General features: G+C 43.9%; 1 long non-coding RNA gene across 1 annotated transcript; it reads right to left on the bottom strand.

The window, feature by feature from the left end:
* Positions 1-1,672: 1,672 nt before the first annotated feature.
* On the bottom strand, positions 1,673-19,406 carry LOC116989756. Its single transcript, XR_004416311.1, has 4 exons — positions 19,249-19,406; positions 14,323-14,326; positions 2,865-2,867; positions 1,673-1,683 (listed from the first exon to the last, which is right to left on the bottom strand). It is a non-coding gene; the product is annotated as an uncharacterized LOC116989756 (long non-coding RNA).
* Between the last annotated feature and the right edge of the window lie 388 nt (positions 19,407-19,794).

Here is a 19,794-nt window from a genome sequence, read left to right on the forward strand (position 1 = left end):
GTCGTAGTTTGTCTAATAAGTGGTGCACGGTTGCTGACGTAGTGCCAGAAACCTGGGTTCAATCCTGACTGCAGTCGCTGTCTGTATGGAGTTTGTACGTTTCTCCTAGTGAGCACATTGGTTTTCCCCGGCTGCTCCGGTTTCCTCCCACACTCCAAAGACGTACAGGTTGGTAGGTTAAATGGCTTCAGTAAAATGTGTAAATTGTCCCTTGTGTGTAGCATATTGTAGTGTTGGTGCGGGCTCAGTGGGCCGAAGGGGCCTTTTTCCATGCTGTATCTCTAAACTAAACTAAAGTATTGTGTGACCTTGGGAGATTTTGTAAGTCAAGGTGCTTTATGCTGTTGATTGTGTCTGCATGGAACACCTTGGGATATTTCTCAATATTAAATATATGACATAATATGGGGCCTTGGGAGCATCTTTGGCAAATACTTACAAAATATTATGAAGACAAATAAACATTTTGTACCAATTCCTTTGTTGTTTACATTGGCTTATTTTCACGTAGACTTCAATGAAGAGTATTTTACAGAATATCTTGATTGGTTTAAAAGTTGGTTTTGAAAAGCAATCTTGCCAGTCCCATCCCTATGCTCTTGAACCACCTCCAAATGCTCTTGAACTTTCCTCCAAATGTTTGTCCAACTGTCTGACTCTTTTGTAGTTGGGATTAACAGAATGTGGAAAGCGGAACCATTGAGGTTTGTATTAAATCTTGTCTCTCATCTTAACATATGTCCTTTTCTTATGAATGCCCCTTTCCTAGGAAAAAGACTCTGGGTATTCACCCTCTCTATTCCCCACATGGTTTTATACACCCTATAAGATCACCTCTCAGCTTCCTGCACTCCAAGGCATGAAGTCCTAGCCTATCCAATTGTTCCCTATAACTCACCTCTAAAGTTCTGACAACATCCTCGTAAATCTTCTCTGCACTCTTTCCAGCTTAATGACATCCTTCCAATAGCAGAGTGACCATAAAATAAACACAGTATTCTAATTGTTCCAAACTATATATATTCAAGAAAGTGTTAGGTGCGGAATTTGTGCGGATGCCGTTTGGGTTGAAGAACGCCGCGCAGGCCTTTCAGCGGCTTATGGACTGCGTGTGCCGCAGATTGGACTTTGTCTTTGTGTACCTGGACGACATTCTGGTGGCCAGTCGCCCGCGACAGGAGCACTGCATCCACCTCCGTCAACTGTGTCAGCGCCTCAGCGATTTCGGTTTGGCTATCAACGCGTCCAAGTGCCGTTTCGGGGTGACGGCTATCGACTTCCTCGGCCACCGCGTGACTGCACAAGGGGTGGTGCCTCTGCCGACCAGGGTGGACGCTATCCACAGGTTCCCCCGTCCGACCACAGTTAGGGGCCTGCAGGAATACGTGGGGATGGTCACATTCTATCACCGCTTCCTGCCGTCAGCGGCTGCAATCATGCGTCCGCTTTTCCACCTGATTGCTGGTCATCGCAGGGAGGTTGATTGGTCCGTGGAAGCAACAGCGGCATTTGAGAGGGCTAAACAGGCACTGGCTGATGCCACAATGCTCGTCCACCCACGAGAGGACGCCACGACCGCCTTGAGGGTGGATGCTTCTGAGGTTGCGGTTGGGGCAGTGTTAGAGCAGCTCGTTAAGGGTTGCTGGCGGCCACTTGCCTTCTTCAGCAGGCATCTCAGTGGTCCTCAGCGTCGTTACAGCGCCTTCGACCGTGAGCTCCTTGCCCTGTATCTCGCCGTACGTCATTTCCGCTATTTTCTGGAGGGGAGACAATTTACTGCATTCACGGACCACAAGCCGCTAACCTTCGCGTTCGCCAAGGTATCAGACCCGTGGTCTGCCCGGCTGCAGAGGCAGTTGGCGTATGTGTCCAAGTACACCACCTCCATCCGGTTCGTTGAGGACAAATTCAACAGGGTGGACGATGCCTTATCAAGACCTGCAGTCCACACGGTTCTCCAAGTCGGTGAGGGGATCAACTATTCCGCCCTGGCAGCCGCTCAGCTTGTCGACGAGGAGATGGCCGCCTATCGTACGGCGGTTTCGGGCCTGCAGTTGGAGGATGTTGTCTGTGGTCCTGGGGGTCCCACGCTGCTGTGCGATGTCTCCTCTGGAGTTTTGCGACCCATCGTCCCCATCGCCTGGCGGCGCAGGGTGTTTGAGGTGCTCCATGGACTTGCGCATCCCTCCGTCAGGGCGACAACAGCCCTGGTAGCCTCCCGCTTTATGTGGCATGGGCTGCGGAAGGAGGTTGGACATTGGGCGCGCACTTGCATCCCGTGCCAGACCGCCAAGGTGCAACGACACGTGCACGTGCCGTTGCAGGAGTTCCCCATTCCTCAGAAACGTTTCGACCGCATTCACGTGAACATCGTGGGGCCGCTGCCGTCGTCCCTGGGCATGACGTATCTATTCACCGTTGTGGACCGCTTCACGCGGTGGCCTGAAGCCATTCCGCTACAGAATTCCCCAACAACCACCTGTGCTCGAGCATTGTTGGCGCACTAGATCGCCTGGTTCGGTGTTCCACTGGACATAACTTCCGACCGGGGGCCTCAGTTCACGTCGGAGCTATGGTCGGCCATGGCACGCCTCCTGGGTGTTCGTCTGCACCACACGACGGCGTACCACCCGCAGTCGAACGGCCTAGTGGAGCGGTTTCACCGACAGCTTAAGGGTGCCCTGAGGGCGCGGCTCACTGACCCAGACTGGGTAGACGCTCTACCATGGGTTTTGCTGGGGATACGCACCGCACCCAAGGAGGACTTGGCCTCCTCCTCTGCCGAGTTGGTGTATGAGTCTCCATTAACGGTGCCTGGGGAGTTCATCCCGTCGGCATGTGGCCAGGTGGGTCAGCCTTCGGACGCTCTGCAATGCCTTCGGCAGACGGTGGGCAAGCTGGCGCCGGTGCCCACTTCTCGTCATGGGTCCTTCCGTCCGCACGTTCCCTCTGCTCTGGAGGACTGCCAGTTTGTTTTTCTGCGCAGGGATGCACATCGGACACCTCTACAACGGCCGTACGAAGGTCCCTTCCGGGTCTTGGAACATGGCTCGTCGACTTTCGTCCTGGACATGGGGGGTCGGCGTGAGACTGTTTCATTTGCGCGGTTGAAGCCAGCACATATTGATATCGATCGGCCGGCGCTGGTAGCGCTGCCCCGTAAGCGAGGGCGGCCTCTGTCTAGGGTACCTCCTCCTCTGGCTACTTTGTCCCCCGCACTTGTTGATCAGTCGCCTGTTCCGGGGCCGAGCGTTGTGTGCACCCGGGCTGGCCGCCGTGTACGCCCTCCTGTCCGTTTCGTACCTCGGGTACTTGGGGGAGGGGTCCTGTGGCGGTCCCTGGGGGGTAGGCCAATCGTTGGATCATCCCCCTCGCCGATTGAGGGACAGGGGCGTTGGTCTGCCACGGGGTTTCCTGACGACACTCCCTAGGGGTTCTGGCAGGGTGTCGTGGTGTGTACTCTGACTGTTGGAATTAAAAAGCTTCTTTTGAATCCGCCTGGCGTCTGGTCTTTTCCTGACCTTGACCAGGCCACTACAATATAGCTATTAGGGCTAACGGAATCAAGAGATTTGGGGAGAAAGCAGTAGGGTAGTGATTTTGGATGATCAGCCATGATTATATTGAATGGCGGTGCTGACTCAAAGGGCTGAATGGCCTTCACCTGCACCAATTTTCTATGTTTCTATACTCAATGCCCTGACTGATGAAGGCCCAATGTTGCAAAAGCGATCTTGACTACCCTATCAACCTGTCACGCCACTTTCAGAGAACTATATACCTGCACTCCAAGATCCCTCTACTCTACAGCAGTCCCCAAGGCCCTACTGTGATGACCATGCCCTGGTTTGACTTCCCAAAATGCAATGCCTAGCATCTATTTACATTAAACTCCATTATTCATTCCTCAACCCACGCCTGCTTTTACTAACCATCTTCACACTCTACAATCCACTTTAGCATCATCTACAAACATGGAGCACATATATAGGTGATGTTTCTGATCTGGACCCTTCTTCAAACACAAGATCCTGTGTGAAGAGGGGTCCCGACACAAATCACCACCTATCTATGTTCTCCAGAGATGCTGCCTGTTGAGTTACCCCAGCACTTTTTTTCTCTCAACATTGCTGTTTAGTCATTCATGACTGAGATGAAAAAAAATCTTCATACAGGATGGTTCAATGGTTCTTTATTATCACATTTACCAAGGTACAGTGACATTTTTTTTGTATACGGTTCAGTAAAATTATTCTCATACATAAATACAATGTCAGATTAAGTAAATAATGTATAAAAATAGCTCATTGAGTCCATATGAAATATTTGCCAGGTTTTGGTGCCATTTTCAAAGTCTCAGCTGCAGCTGGCTATCAATGCAGCCGTCGCTTCTATTCGGATCGACCAGTGAACCGTCGTTCCTCTCCTCCTCCGGCCACCTTGGTCTTTGTGCTCCAGACTTGCCTTCTGCAGCCGATCGTATGGCTGTGGAAGGTAAGACTCTGGTTCTTCTTACCGATCCTTTGTTTTCGCGTCCATCCCTGTCGCCAACTCCCACCACCCTCCTTTCCAGTTCTTTGCACCTTGGAGACGAGCAGGAGCCGGGCTCGGTGGCTACCCTCTCCAGGTGGGTTCTCGGTTCCGCGGCAGGTGAGCTAGACCTGCTGCTGGATTATTGTCAAGGTAGACAAAAGTACTGGAGAAACTCAGCGGGTGCAGCAGCATCTATGGAGCGAAGGAAATAGGCAACATTTCGGGCCAAAACCCTTCTTCAGACCTTCTTCGATTTTCCAGCATCTGCAGTTCCTTCTTAAACGGATTATTGTCAAGACCTGGGGCCCAACAGGTCCTTCTGCCACTCGGCCTGGCGGGATGGTGCACCATCAGAATTATCTATTCAAGAAGCTTAGTTACGATTTACAGCCAAATCAAAGATCAAAAGATTTTATGAAATCAAAGTCTATAGGGTTAGTAAAAGATAGTGTAGCACAGCTGGTAAAGCTGCTGCGTCACAGTGCCAGAGACTCGGGTTCGATCCTGGCCTCGAGTGCTGTCTGTGTGGAGTTTGCCCCTTCTCCCTGTGACCACATGGGTTTCCAATTTGCGTGTGGGTTTGTAGTCTAATTGGCCTCTGTAAATGTGTAGGGAATGGGTGATCAATAGTCACCGTGGATTCAGCGGGCTGAAGGACCAGTTTCCATGGTGTGTCTAAAACTAAAGTGCCCTGATCTTGTTAAATAGCACGTGCTCGAGGGGCCAAATGGTCTAGTCCTGTTTAGATTACAAAGTGCTGGAGGAACTCAGTGGATCAGGCAGCATTTGTGGAGAACATGGATAGGAAATGTTTTGGGTTGGGACCCTTCTTCAGAATCTTCAAGCTTAGTCCTGTTGCTATGTTCTTTTTCCAGTTTTATTTGCAAAGTTTCTAATCACCAACCTACTCGGGCATCACATTCCCAATCCTGCCCACTCATTACATTAAACAGCTTCTCCTCATTATCTCTGGCTCTTTTTGCCAATCACCTTAAATAGATTTACTGATGACGGCTTTTGATTTATTCTCAGCGATCAATAGGACATTTGTAAAGTTGTAGATGTTTCACTCCCCCCCCCCCCCCACTGGACATTCAGTTATGATACTCAACTGTGTGACAAAGGATTTGATGTGATGTGTATACATTAAACACAAGATTATTACTAATTTCACAAGTTCCCTCTCTAAAAGAAATGGTATTTGTATATTTATATCTCCTGAGTGTATGCCAACTTCAAGAGATATCTGAAAGCTGTGATTACTAATACACAAGACACTGTACAGACAATAACCGTTTAATTTACACTTCACTTCACAAAGCATCAAAGGCTCAGGCATATAATTTTAATTTTCTGTTAGAATATTTTCATTAAGACTACCTAATATGTACTGTAATTTTACAAAAAATAGTATTAGCTTTTGTTTCATTTTCAGTATATTTATTTAATGCTACATATCATTCAGATTATAGTCTGCGACCTTGTGTTGCACTTTTCTTTAGTGCAACCCTCTTCTAATCAGCAGTTACACCCTGTTCTAACCGTATCAGCTTTCTAAACAGGAAACATTCGTAAAATTCTTACCCTTTGGCATAATTTAACTGTTTTTTTCATAATTGAAATAATTTCTGGTTACACCTCACCCATTTTACTGTTTGTTCTCTTAATCAGATTTCTTTCATCTTTAAAAATTCTCTACAGTTGTTTTATTTTACCATCTAACCATGTGCTCCCATTGCTTCCGTCAATTCAAGTTTACTTTCTTCTGATGCAATGAAATATTAAATATAAGGTTTTACAGTTGGAGTCTTTGCCCCAAAAGTAAAAACGTCTGACGCTAAAAAGTCTAAAATTGGATCTCCTTTAAGATTAAAAAATCCTTTACTACATCAAGGAGTGATGTTTCAATCTGCAGGGAGGATTCATTTCTTTGAGACCCAGTTATTTCCTTCCCATTCTATATTTGAAAGCTTGCCACAACAAGCCATGAAAGTGATACTCCACTCTTACAGAAAACCTGGGCCTTCAAAACCAGTCTTAAAGTACAATAAATAATGGTTGAGGCACGGACTATCACAACATTTAAGAAATATTTGTACAGGGACATGGATAGGAAAGGTTTGGAGTGGTATGGGGCAAATGCATACAGGTGGGACTAGTGTAGATGGAGCAAGTTGGTTGGCATGGGCCAGTTGGGCCGAAGTGCCTTTTTCTACACTATATGACTCGCTGAGTCTAAATGTAGTATTTCCATTTCCATAAAATCCCAGTCAATTAAACTTTCTTATTGGATGATTAAATGCATTTGCATTAGTGAATTTTGCAAATTATGAGATGAGAAAGGAAGTAAATGTATTTTAGAGATGGACCACTTCTGTTAAGAACGCTTGGAATGCTATGGGAAATAAACAAAAATAAATATTTAGGATAGAAGTCAATGCCTGATCAGGTATTTCCTATTGTTTACGTCATTAGACGAAGGGCGGGAAGAATTTTAAAGGCAAGTCTCACATCTTGGTTAATTAACAGCTGTCAATAAAAGGAAGGTAAGCTTAAAAGTGAGCAAATCAGAGATAGGAGTTATCAAGAGGTGGTCACACCGAAGGTGCAGAGAATAGATGGGTGACCACCAGGAAAGGGAGTAGGCAGAGTGTTCAGGGATCCCCTGTGGCCATTCCTCTGCAAAACAGAGAGTCATAGAGTCTTACAGTTTGGAAACAGGTCTTTCAGCCCAACATGCCCACACCGGCCAAACTGTCCCATCCACATTAGTCCCATCTACCCACGTTTGGTCCATATCCCTTTAAACCTATCCTATCCATATACCTGTCTACATGTTTCTTAAACATTGCAACTACCTCCTCTGGCAGCCCATTCCATGCACCCAATACCCTTTGTGTGAAAAAGTTACCCTTCAGATTCCTATTAAATTTCTCCCCCTCCCCACCATTTCATTGGGCAAGTCATGTAGGAGTCATTTAAAGCCCAGTTGATCAATGTGCGAGCGAGAGAGAAAACGGGGAATTACAGACCAGTTAGCCTGACTTTGGTGGTGGGAAAGATGCTGGAGTCAATTATTAAAGAGGTAATAATGGGGCATTTGGATAGCAGTAAAATGATTGGACCAAATCAGCATGGATTTATGAAAGGAAAATCATGCTTTACTAATCTTCTGGAATTTTTTGAGGATGTGACAAGTAAAATGGATGAAGGGGAGTCAGTGGATGTAGTGTATCTAAACTTTCAGAAAGCCTTTGATAAGGTCCCGCACAGGAGACTGGTGACTAAAATTAGGGCACATGGTATTGGGGGTAGGATGTTGACGTGGATAGAAAATTGGTTGGCAGACCGGAAGCAAAGAGTAGGAGTGTACGGGTCCTTTTCAGAATGGCAGGCAGTGGCGAGTGGAGTGCCGTAAGGCTCGGTGTTGGGGCCGTAACTGTTTACCATATATATTAATGATTTGGAAGAGGGTATTAGAAGCAACACTAGCAAGTTTGTGAATGACACAAAGCTGGGTGGCAGTGGAAACTGTGAAGAGGATGTTAGGAGGTTGCAGGGTGACCTGGACAGGTTGAGTGAGTGGACAGATGCGTGGCAGATGCAGTGTAATATAGATAAATGTGAGGTTATCCACTTTGTCGGCAAAAACAAGGGGGCAGATGATGAGGATATATATAGGCAACAACGCATGCTGTATGTACAGTGGCTTGCAAAAGTTTTCATACCCCTTGAACTTTTCCACATTTTGTCACGTTACAACCACAAACGTAAATGTATTTTATTGGAATTTTATGTGATAGACCAACACAAAGTGGTGCATAATTGTGAAGTGGAAGAAAAATGATACATGGTTTTCAAATTTTTTTACAAATAAAAAACTGAAAAGTGTGGCGTGCAAAAGTATTCAGCCCCCCTGAGTCAATAATTTGTAGAACCACCTTTTGCTGCAATTACAGCTGCAAGTCTTTTGGGGTATGTCTCTACCAGCTTTGCACATCTAGAGACTGAAATTTTTGCCCATTCTTCTTTGCAAAATAGCTCAAGCTCTGTCAGATTGGATGGAGAGCGTCTGTGAACAGCAATTTTCAAGTCTTGCCAGAGATTCTCAATTGGATTTAGGTCTGGACTTTGACTGGGCCTTTCTAACACATGAATATGCTTTGATCTAAACCATTCCGTTGTAGCTCTGGCTGTATGTTTAGGGTCGTTGTCCTGCTGGAAGGTGAACCTCCGCCACAGTCTCAAGTTTTTTGCAGACTCTAACAGGTTTTCTTCCAAGATTGCCTGGTATTTGGCTCCATCTATCTTCCCATCAACTCTGACCAGCTTCCCTGTCCCTGCTGAAGACAAGCATCCCCACAGCATGATGCTGCCACCACCATGTTTCACAGTGGGGATGGTGTGTTCAGGGTGATGTGCAGTGTTAGTTTTCCGCCACACATAGCATTTTGCATTTCGGCCAAAAACTTCAATTTTGGTCTCATCTGACCAGAGCACCTTCCTCCACATGTTTGCTGTGTCCCCCACATGGCTTGTGGCAAACTGCAAACGGGACTTCTTATGGCTTTTTTTCAACAATGGCTTTCTTCTTGCCACTCTTCCATAAAGGCCCGATTTGTGGAGTGCACGACTAATAGTTGTCCTGTGGACAGATTCTCCCACCTGAGCTGTGGATCTCTGCAGCTCCTCCAGAGTTACCATGGGCCTCTTGGCTGCTTCTCTGATCAATGCTCTCCTTGCCCGGCCTGTCAGTTTAGGTGGACGGCCATGTCTTGATAGGTTTGCAGTTGTGCCATACTCTTTCCATTTTCGGATGATGGATTGAACAGTGCTCCGTGAGATGTTCAAAGCTTGGGATATTTTTTTATAACCTAACCCTGCTTTAAACTTCTCCAAAACTTTATCCCTGACCTGTCTGGTGTGTTCCTTGGGCTTCATTATGCTGTTTGTTCACTAATGTTCTCTAACAAACCTCTGAGGCCTTCACAGAACAGCTGTATTTATACTGAGATTAGATTACACACAAGTGGACTCTATTTACTAATTAGGTGACTTCTGAAGGCAATTGGTTGCACTGGATTTTATTTAAGGGTATCAGAGTAAAGGGGGCTGAATACTTTTGAATATCATTTTCCTTCCACTTCATAATTATGCGCCACTTTGTGTTGGTCTATCACATAAAATCCCAATAAAATGCATTTACGTTTGTGGTTGTAACGTGACAAAATGTGGAAAAGTTCAAGGGGTATGAATACTTTTGCAAGCCACTGTATAGGCAAATATTCTCTTGCGTATGTTTGGTGCGTGTGCAGATGTGGTGAAGTCGCTATTTAGAGCATATTGCACACCACTCTATACTGCGCACCAGTGGTCGAGCTATGGAAAGACAAGTTTGCAGAGACTAAAGGTGTCATATAATGATGCCATGAGAACTCTGCGAAGGAAACCTAGATGATGTAGTTCTAGTAACATGTTTGTGGCTGCAGGAGTCAGTACTTTAGAAGCTATTCTAAAAAACGCTATGAATCCCAATTGTGGAGACACTGGTATCATTGTCTCGTTGTGGAACATTGATCATTCATTTATTCTGGATTTTAATTCATGTATTGTTTTTTTTTTAAATATATAATTTATGATGCTTTTATAAGTGATATACTAAGATTTTATCTGTACTTTATGATATTTTTAAATATGCAATGCATTTTTATGTAATGTTGCCTCTTGTCTGGACCTTGAGTCTGAAATAAAGATTATTATTATTATTATTATTATTATTATTATTATTATTATTATTATTATTATTATTATTATTATTATTATTATTATTATTATTATTATTATTATTATTATTATTATTATTATTATTATCTCAATGGGGTTAGGTTAGGTAAGGGGGAGTTGCAGCGAGACCTGGGTGTCCTTGTACACCAGTCACTGAAAGTTAGCGTGCAGGTACAGCCGGCAGTGAAGAAAGCTAATGGAATGTTGGCCTTCATAACATGAGGATTTCAGTATAGGAGTAAAGGGGTTCTTCTGCATTTGTATACGGCTCTGGTAAGACCACATCTGGAGTATGGTGTACAGTTTTGGTTTCCTAATTTAAGGAAGGACATCCTTGTGATTGAGGCAGTGCAGCGTAGGTTCACGAGCTTGATCCCTGGGATCATATGAGGGACTCATATGAGGTAAGATTGAAAAGACTAGGCTTGTATTCACTGGAGTTTAAGGATGAGGGGGTATCTTATAAAAACATATAAAAGTATAAAAGGACTGCATAAGCTAGATGCAGGAAAAATGTCCAGAACCAGGGGCCACAGTCTTAGAATAAAGGGGAGACCATTTAAGACTGTGGTGAGAAAAAAAAATTTCACCCAGAGAGTTGTGAATTTGTGGAATTCCCTGCCACAGGGGGCAGTGGAGGACAAATCACTGGATGGATTTAAGAGAGAGTTAGATAGAGCTCTAGGGGCTAGCAGAATCAAGGGATATGGGGAGAAGGCAGGCAAGGGTTAATGATTTGGGACGATCAGCCATGATCACATTGAATCAGCTCGAAGGGCCGAATGGCCTCCTCCTGCACCCATTTTCTATGTTTCTATATGTTTCTATTTTCCCGGTGAACGCGTGGGTGTTCTCAGGGTGTTCCAGTTTTATCCCACATTCCAAACATGCTCAGGTTTGTAGCTTAATTGGCTTCTGTAAATTGTCCCTAGTGTGTAGGATAGAACTAGTATATGGGTCATCAGTGGTCAGCACGGACTCAATGGGCTGAAGGGCCTGTTTACATGCTGTATCTGGAAACTGAAGCTAAACTAAACTAAACCAAACCTGTTTCCACTCCAAATGTCTGGGTTATGAGGTGGTTGATGAGGCTAATATGGGAATCAGTTTTAGCCTCAGGCGGAACAGGAGCAAGGGTAATCTGGGAGATTATTTGCATTGGATCGCCAACATCGAACAATCCAATCTTCATCCAATTTTATTACTGCAAATGAAAACCAGAAACAATTCTGTGTGCTTCTAACAAATGGACTCAAGGTATGTGAAAAGTGTTTGATGCGTGCTACTCTGTCAGCGGAAAGACAATCGAGTACAAATATATGATAAAGGGAATAACATGAATAACTTTTAGTGCAAGATAAAGTCCCGTAAAGTCTGATCAAAGACAATCCATGGGTCTCCAATGAGGTAGATAGTAGTTCAAGACTGCTCCCTAGTTGTTGCTAAGATGGTTCAGTTGCCTGATAACAGCTGGGAAGAAACTTTCCCTGAATCTGGACGTGTGTGTTTTCATACTTCTATTCCTCTTGCTTGTTGGGAGAGGGGAGAAGAGGGAATGGCCAGTGTGGAACTCATCCTTGATTCTGCTGGTGGTCTTGTTGAGGCGTGAGCTGTAAATGAAGTCAATGGAAGGGAAGTTGGGTTTTGTGATGGTCTGGGATATAACATATAACATATAACATATAACAATTACAGCACGGAAACAGGCCATCTCGACCCCTCTAGTCCGTGCCGAACACATAATCTCCCCTAGTCCCATATACCTGCGCACAGACCATAACCCTCCATTCCTTTCCCATCCATATAACTATCCAATTTATTTTTAATGATAAAAACGAACCTGCCTCCACCACCTTCACTGGAAGCTCATTCCACACAGCTACCACTCTCTGAGTAAAGAAGTTCCCCCTCATGTTACCCCTAAACTTCAGTCCCTTAATTCTCAAGTCATGTCCCCTTGTTTGAATCTTCCCTACTCTCAGTGGGAAAAGCTTTTCCACGTCAACTCTGTCTATCCCTCTCATCATTTTAAAAACCTCTATCAAGTCCCCCCTTAACCTTCTGCGCTCCAAAGAATAAAGCCCTAACTTGTTCATGCATCCACAATTCTTGCAATTTATTGCAGTGTTCGGTGGATCTGTTCCAAAACCATACTGTACTGCACTCCAATAAAATAGAATGGAATAGAATGTTTGTTTCCAAATTCCAGCGTTGGGCATGGAAATAGCGAAGCATCCCCTTCAAGAAAGTTAGAGCCCCAGGGATATCAGCCAAGAAGGGTTGCTTTACTTATGCTGCCAGTGGATTTGCAGGATTTTACAGATTCACCGTGGTAGTATCTCCCCAGTGTTTTAAAGTGCCTGTGATACATAGATCATGTCTTAATTAGTCAAATGTGTGCAATTGTTAAATTGAATAAAAGCACAATAATTCACAGCTGGTTTCTCATTTTCCTATAAGGTGGTATATCGAATGAGCTGCCAGAAGAGGAAGTTGAGGCAGGTACAACAATAGCTTTTAAAGGACATTTGGACTGGTACATTCTTCCTGTGACTGCATGGGTTTCATCTGGTACTCCAGTCTCCACTGACGTCCAAAAGACATGCGGATTTGTCGGTTAATTGGCCTACGTTTGCACAGGTACATGGATAGGAAAGATTGAGGGGGATATGGGCCAAACCAGGTAAATGGGACTGCCTTTGATGGGGCATCTTGGACGAGTTGGGCCAAAGGGCATGTTTCCGTGCTGCATAACTAACTCTATATCTGTATAATATTCTTTTCAATCCACTTTAGCTACAGTCAGGAAGACATCATTGCTACCCAATACACCATGAGTTTTATATCATGATCTTCAACAATTTTAGTTGTCCTGGAAACCTGAAGGCAATGGTGAATTTTGGCGTCAATATCTGCTTTCATTGAGAGGTGATTCCCAAAATATGGGAAACAGGTCATGTTTTCCAGGGAATCTTATGGAACTTCATTGTCAGAGGATGGAAATCTAGCGTTGGGAGAGAACCTTTATTTTGCAACTGTTAAGTGTACGGCTCTTTCTGTGGCATGTTTTGGTGAACAATGACAGAGCTTGGCTTCTAAACTTGCAGATATGTAAACCTCACCAGTATAAGGCAGCTTGATGACTGAATTTGGAGTTATCGCAGTCATCTTGAGATGTCCAATAATAGTGATCAAATAAAACCTGCAAGAAGTTAAACACAATTAGATTTTTGTTAAATATCATATAACCATATAACCATATAACAATTACAGCATGGAAACAGGCCATCTCGACCTTTCTAGTCCGTGCCGAACACATATTCTCCCCTGAACATCTGAACATAATAAAGGAAACTAACTAAAATCAATCTAATATGTTTACACTTAATTTACCAGACATGATCTACTGGCAGTTAATCATTAAACTTTCTTTGGAATGGCTTATCAGATGACTGGTTAGTTAAATTGCCCTTTTCTCATATGTAGAGAGACTTTGATTATTTTATCTATTTTATAATTTAACTATTATGAGAGATTTTGCAACAAGGAAAGTAATTAATGGTTATTTGAACAGTGTACTCTGGTTTCCTCTAACAAAGTTAATCTCCAAGTTGAATCGTTAGTAAGGAAGGCAAACGCAATGCTAGCATTTATTTCAAGCAGACTAGAATACAAAAGCAGGGATGTAATGTTGAGGTTCCATGAGGTGCTGGTCAGGCCGCATGAGGAGTGTTGTGAGCAATTTTGGGCCCCATATCTGAGGATGGATGTGCTTGCTCGGCAGATGGTCCAGAGGAGGTTTACAAGAATTATCATAGGAATAGTAAGATTAAACGAGAACTTACCAGTTTGAAGTTTGATCTTTATTTTATGAGGAGTTGCGTTGAGGGACTACGTGAAGAAGGCCCATCCAGGCGCACATACGTCCATCTTCAAAGCAGCGGTGTGAAATCACAGATGATAGATACCGAAGGATAATAGTAAGCTACGTGATACCAACTTAACTTACCTTTGATCTTTATTAGGGTGGGAGCGGAGGGCACGTAGTCCCTCAACGTAACTCCTCATAAAATAAAGATCAAACCTCAAACTGGTAAGTTCTCGTTTAATCTTACTATTTTACTTCGGAGTCACGTGAGTGACTACGTGAAGGTTTTAAAGTTTCTGTGATTTCAGGCCGTAGATTCAATTCCGGCGTATCACTGCATTTGATTGACTCTATGAGTGAAAGACAGTCAATAACATGCAACCATAACATTTATGTAATCAGTTAATGGTTTATTCATGATAAACATTTTGTGTCCCCTTTTAATCACTGGGAACATTTAATACTGAATCCAAAACAGTACCACCAAATACACCAGGGTCTGCAATCTCTTTGTGATAATACTTGTGAAACATCCTTTCATTTCCCCATCCTGCGGCCGCGAGGATATTGTCTATTGGAACGTCCAAATCCTTGGCCGCCGATGTTGCCGCAGCCCTGGTGGAATGAGATTTAAATTTGTCAGTATCAATTCCTATTGTCAGTATCATCCACTAGCACCTGCTTCAGCCATCTGGAAATGGTTTGTGTTGACACTTTTTTGTGTGTTTTTTTATGGCTGATAAGTAATGCGGATTCTACACCTTGGTGCTTGGTGGCCTCAATGTAGCGTTTCAAATGTGTCACTACGCAAAGTCTTGGATCTGTAGGATATGCTGTAAAGACTAATTTACACCCCATGACTCCTGGTCTGCTCTGTTTTAGCAAGTCATAGACATAGAATGTAATTTCCTCTGTTGTCATTCCCATTCTGTCTATACGTAATGTGTGTAATGTCTATACTCTTTGTGCTGAAACTAATGCCATTAACATGACTACTTTCATGGTAATTTTGTCTAAAGACAAATTTGAGATGGGACTCCAATCCCGAAGTAACATGAGTACATCCCTCACTTTCCAGATTTCCATATATCTCGTTCTGGGAAGTTTAGCATTAAAGATACCCTTCATGTATCTACAAACCAAGGGGTGTGATCCTAGAACCTGTTGTTCAGATGCTCTCCATAAATATGCAGAGAGGGCACTCCTTGCAGTGTTGATCACACTATAACTTAAATTTACATCAAAATGTAATGTTGACAAAAATTCTACAACATCTGAAGTGTCTGCTGTGTGTTATGAAATGGTTTGTTTTGCACAAAACTCCTCCCATTTCTTAATGTAAGAAATGTACTGCTTCTGGGTACTATCCCTCCAGGATCCTGTAATTACATCCATAGTGCGATCTGATAGTCTTCTTCCGACATATGGCCTTTTTAGAATCTGCAAATCAACAAATCAATACGATCATGTAAAGGATGAAAATCACCAGTTACAGGGTGCACGAGTAGGTTTTCTTGTCTTGAGATATGCATTAGAGGTTCTGTCACCATTTTTAACACTAGTGGATACCATGGTTGTGTGGACCAATCTGGGACAACCAATAATCCTGAAGCATTATCTTGTTTGATCTTTTGTAGACATCTACTGATAAGACAAAAGGGAGGAAATGCATATAAAAACATTCCACCCCAATTTAGCGAGAATGCATCTACCCCTGTTGCACCTGGGTCTGGTTCCCATGAAACATATTGAGGTAATTGATGGTTCAGTCTGGATGCAAACAAGTCAATTTCTGGTTTCCAAATTTTTGAACAATGTTATGGAAAATGTCACGATTTAACATCCATTCTGTATTGTCATTAAATTTTCGTGACCTAGTGTCTGCAATTATATTGAATTTACCTGGGAGGTAAATTGCAGAAAGCCAAATGTTTCTCATAATTCACCAGTGCCAAATCATGTTTGCCAATCTGTCACAAGCTTCTGACTTGATTCCACCCATATGATTGACATATGCTACTGCCGTAGTGTTGTCAATCTGAACCTGCACATGCAAATTTTGCACCTTAGCGCAAAGAGCTTTAAGCCCATGAAATGTACTTAATAATTCTAGATAGTTAATGCCATGTGCCTCGAGCAAAGGTTCTTCCTCCGCATTCCATCTACCTCCACAGCTCGAGATGGTATCAGCAGCTCCCCAACCGAGTGTGCTCCCCAACCGGGTAAGTTTGTAGAATGATAGCTGTTGATTCAACCAGAATTTTTCTGTAAGAATAATGAACATTCTTAATCCACCATTGTATATCATCACTGCTGTTTTCAGTAGTTGGGTCTATCAAAATGCCCGGTATGCCTTTTTAATGCTTGGACCTTTGCTCGCTGCAGTTGTTGGCAATGCAGTGGTCCAAACTCAACAGCTGGAAAAGAAGCAATTGGTGAGACCAAATCTGGAGTATGGTGTACAATTTTGGTCGCCCAATTATAGGAAGGATGTCAACAAAATAGAGAGAGTACAGAGGAGATTTACTAGAATGTTGCCTGGGTTTCAACAACTAAGTTACAGAGAAAGGTTGAATAAGTTAGGTCTTTATTCTCTGGAGCGCAGAAGGTTAAGGGGGGACTTGATAGAGGTCTTTAAAATGATGAGAGGGATAGACAGAGTTGACGTGATCAAGCTTTTCCCTTTGAGAATAGGGAAGATTCAAACAAGAGGACATGACTTCAGAATTAAGGGACAGAAGTTTAGGGGTAACATGAGGGGGAACTTCTTTACTCAGAGAGTGGTAGCGGTGTGGAATGAGCTTCCAGTGGAAGTGGTGGCGGCAGGTTCGTTGGTATCATTTAAAAATAAATTGGATAGGCATATGGATGAGAAGGGAATGGAGGGTTATGGTATGAGTGCAGGCAGGTGGGACTAAGGGAAAAAAGTTGTTCGGCATGGACTTGTAGGGCCGAGATGGCCTGTTTCCGTGCTGTAATTGTTATATGGTTATATGGTTTGCCAAGTAGGCTTGCCACTTGCCTGATTAATGGTTGTTGATCTGAAATTAGTTTGTTACAACCTTCAATTAGCTGCAGTTTTTTGTCCTTGGGTAAGGTCACTATCATGTGATCTGAATTAATAGTGAACCCCAAGTAATCAATTATTTTATTAGGTGACAATCTAGATTTATCTAGATGGATAAGAAAGCCCAGATTTTGAAATGTAAGTTTGACTTCTAAAACTGATGCTTTTGTTATGGCTTTAATTTCTCCCACAATTAAAATGTAATCCAAATAAGCCATTATCAAATGGCCCTGGGCTCTTAACAATGCTAAAATTGGTGTTAGCAATTTTGTAAACAATCTAGGGGCTGAGAATCCATTAGGCAATGCTTTGAATTGCCACAATTGATTCATCCAGATAAATTTCAAATATCTACGATCATTAACATGCACAGCCACAGAGTAATATGCATCTTGGAGATCTATGCTTGCCATATAACATTCTGTTGAAATTAGATGCAAAGCATTAGTAAATGTCTCCATTTTGAAATGTTTATACTGTACAAAAGGGTTGAGACTTGTTAAGACTAAAATGATTCTATAGCCACCATCCTTTTTTGGTCTAGAAAAAATACTAGATATAAATTGGTGGTTTTGATAAACTGTTTTCTCAATCACCCCGTTTTTACTCAATTTGTCAAGGTCTACTTGAATGATTCTATTCTCTTCTTTAGAGAAAGAATGTATTCGTTTCGGAATATGTTGAGTATGGATAACCTCCCCCAACAGTCACCGCAGGAGACGGAGAGACCGCAAACAGAAGCGAGGGCATAGAGCCGGCGTGCTAACTCGGCTAAAGAGGAATCCGCACAGACCACCACTCCCCAGCCTCTTTGTCTCCAACGCCAGGTCTCTTAACAACAAGATGGACGAACTAAGCCTCTGTTTATCATCACAATCAGCTATCCAGGATAGTTGTGTTCTGATAATCAGTGAGACCTGGCTCCATCCTGGAATACCTGATGCTGTTATCGAGCTAGCGGGCCGGGCTACTCACCGCAGCGACAGAACCGAAGCCTCAGGTAAACAATGCGGGGGGAGCCTGGTTGTTTTTACGAACAATAACTGGACTACGGATGCTACTGTTACTGAGAGACATTGCTCACCAGACCTAGAAATGATGGTAGTTAAATGCAGACCCTACCATCTCCCAAGAGAATTTTCTGTGGTTTTTATTACAGTCGTGTACTTAGCTCCAGAGGCTAAAGCTAATGTAGCACTGGGCTACCTGCTAAATGCGATCAACAAACAACAGAACTCACATCCTGATGGGGTTTTTATCGTGGCTGGTGACTTTAATCACACCAACTTTAAAGAAAGTACTGCCACGGTTTGTGCAACATGTTAAATGCCCAACTCGAGGGGAAAACACACTAGACTGTGTTTATTCTAACATTCCTAAAGGTTACAGATCCTTACCCCCCCCCCCCCCCCCCCCCCCTTGGACAGTCAGACCACCAGTCATTGTTGTTAATCCCAGCCTACATCCCCATCAGTAGAAAGCAGAAACCCACTACCAGGATCATTAAAACTTGGCCAGAGGATGCAACCTTACAACTGCAGGACTGCTTTCAGAGCACAGACTGGAGTTTATTTTATAACCAGGACCTAGAAGAGTACGCTGCAGCAGTACTCTGCTACATCAGATGTTGTGTGGAATGTGTCACCATCAACAAGTGCATCCGTGTCTTTCCGAACAGGAAACCATGGATGACTACGGAGGTCCAGTGTCTTCTGAAGAAGCGGGACTTGGCCCACAAATCTGGCAACAAAGAACTGTACAGCGCTGCCAGACACAACCTTGAGCGGGGCATTAAATCAGCTAAAATGTCCTACAAGGAGAAGATCGAGGACCATTTCACCTCCAGGGATACAGCACGCATGTGGCAGGGAATACATCACCTAACAAACCTCAGGGGCAGCAGGGACCCACCGACAGCTGCAAATACATCGCTGGCAGAGGACTCATCGCTCAACCACTTTTTTGCCCGTTTCGAGAGAGGTCCGAATGAAAGAACCTCTCTCCAACTGGACCCTGCTGACCAGCCACTTACCCTCCAGTTAGAGGAGGTAAAGCGGGCCCTGAGAACTGTTAATGCTAGTAAGGCTGCTGGCCCGGATGAGATCCCAGGCAGGGTGCTCCGGGACTGTGCTCGCCAGCTCGCTGGGGTATTCACAGACATTTTTAATCTTTCCCAGCGTGCCTGAAAACCACCACTATCATCCCGGTGCCCAAGCAGACAATCATCAACTCCCTCAATGACTACAGGCCCGTTGCTTTTACATCTGTAGTCTCCAAGTGCTTTGAAAGGCTGGTCCTAGGTCACCTTAAATTATCTCTCCCCCCCTCACTCGACCCACACCAGTATGCATATAGGGCTAATAGATCTACAGAGGATGCCATAAACAGTGTCCTCCATGCTGCACTACAACACCTAGAGGAGAAGGGGTCATATGTCTGGATGCTTTTTGTTGATTACAGCTCAGCTTTTAATACAATCATACCCAGCAAGCTGATCGCAAAAATGCTAGACCTTGGCCTCAGCAGTCAACTGTGTCAGTGG

The sequence above is a fragment of the Amblyraja radiata genome, chromosome 29, assembly GCF_010909765.2.
Source record: "Amblyraja radiata isolate CabotCenter1 chromosome 29, sAmbRad1.1.pri, whole genome shotgun sequence".
In the NCBI taxonomy this organism is placed as follows: domain Eukaryota; kingdom Metazoa; phylum Chordata; class Chondrichthyes; order Rajiformes; family Rajidae; genus Amblyraja; species Amblyraja radiata.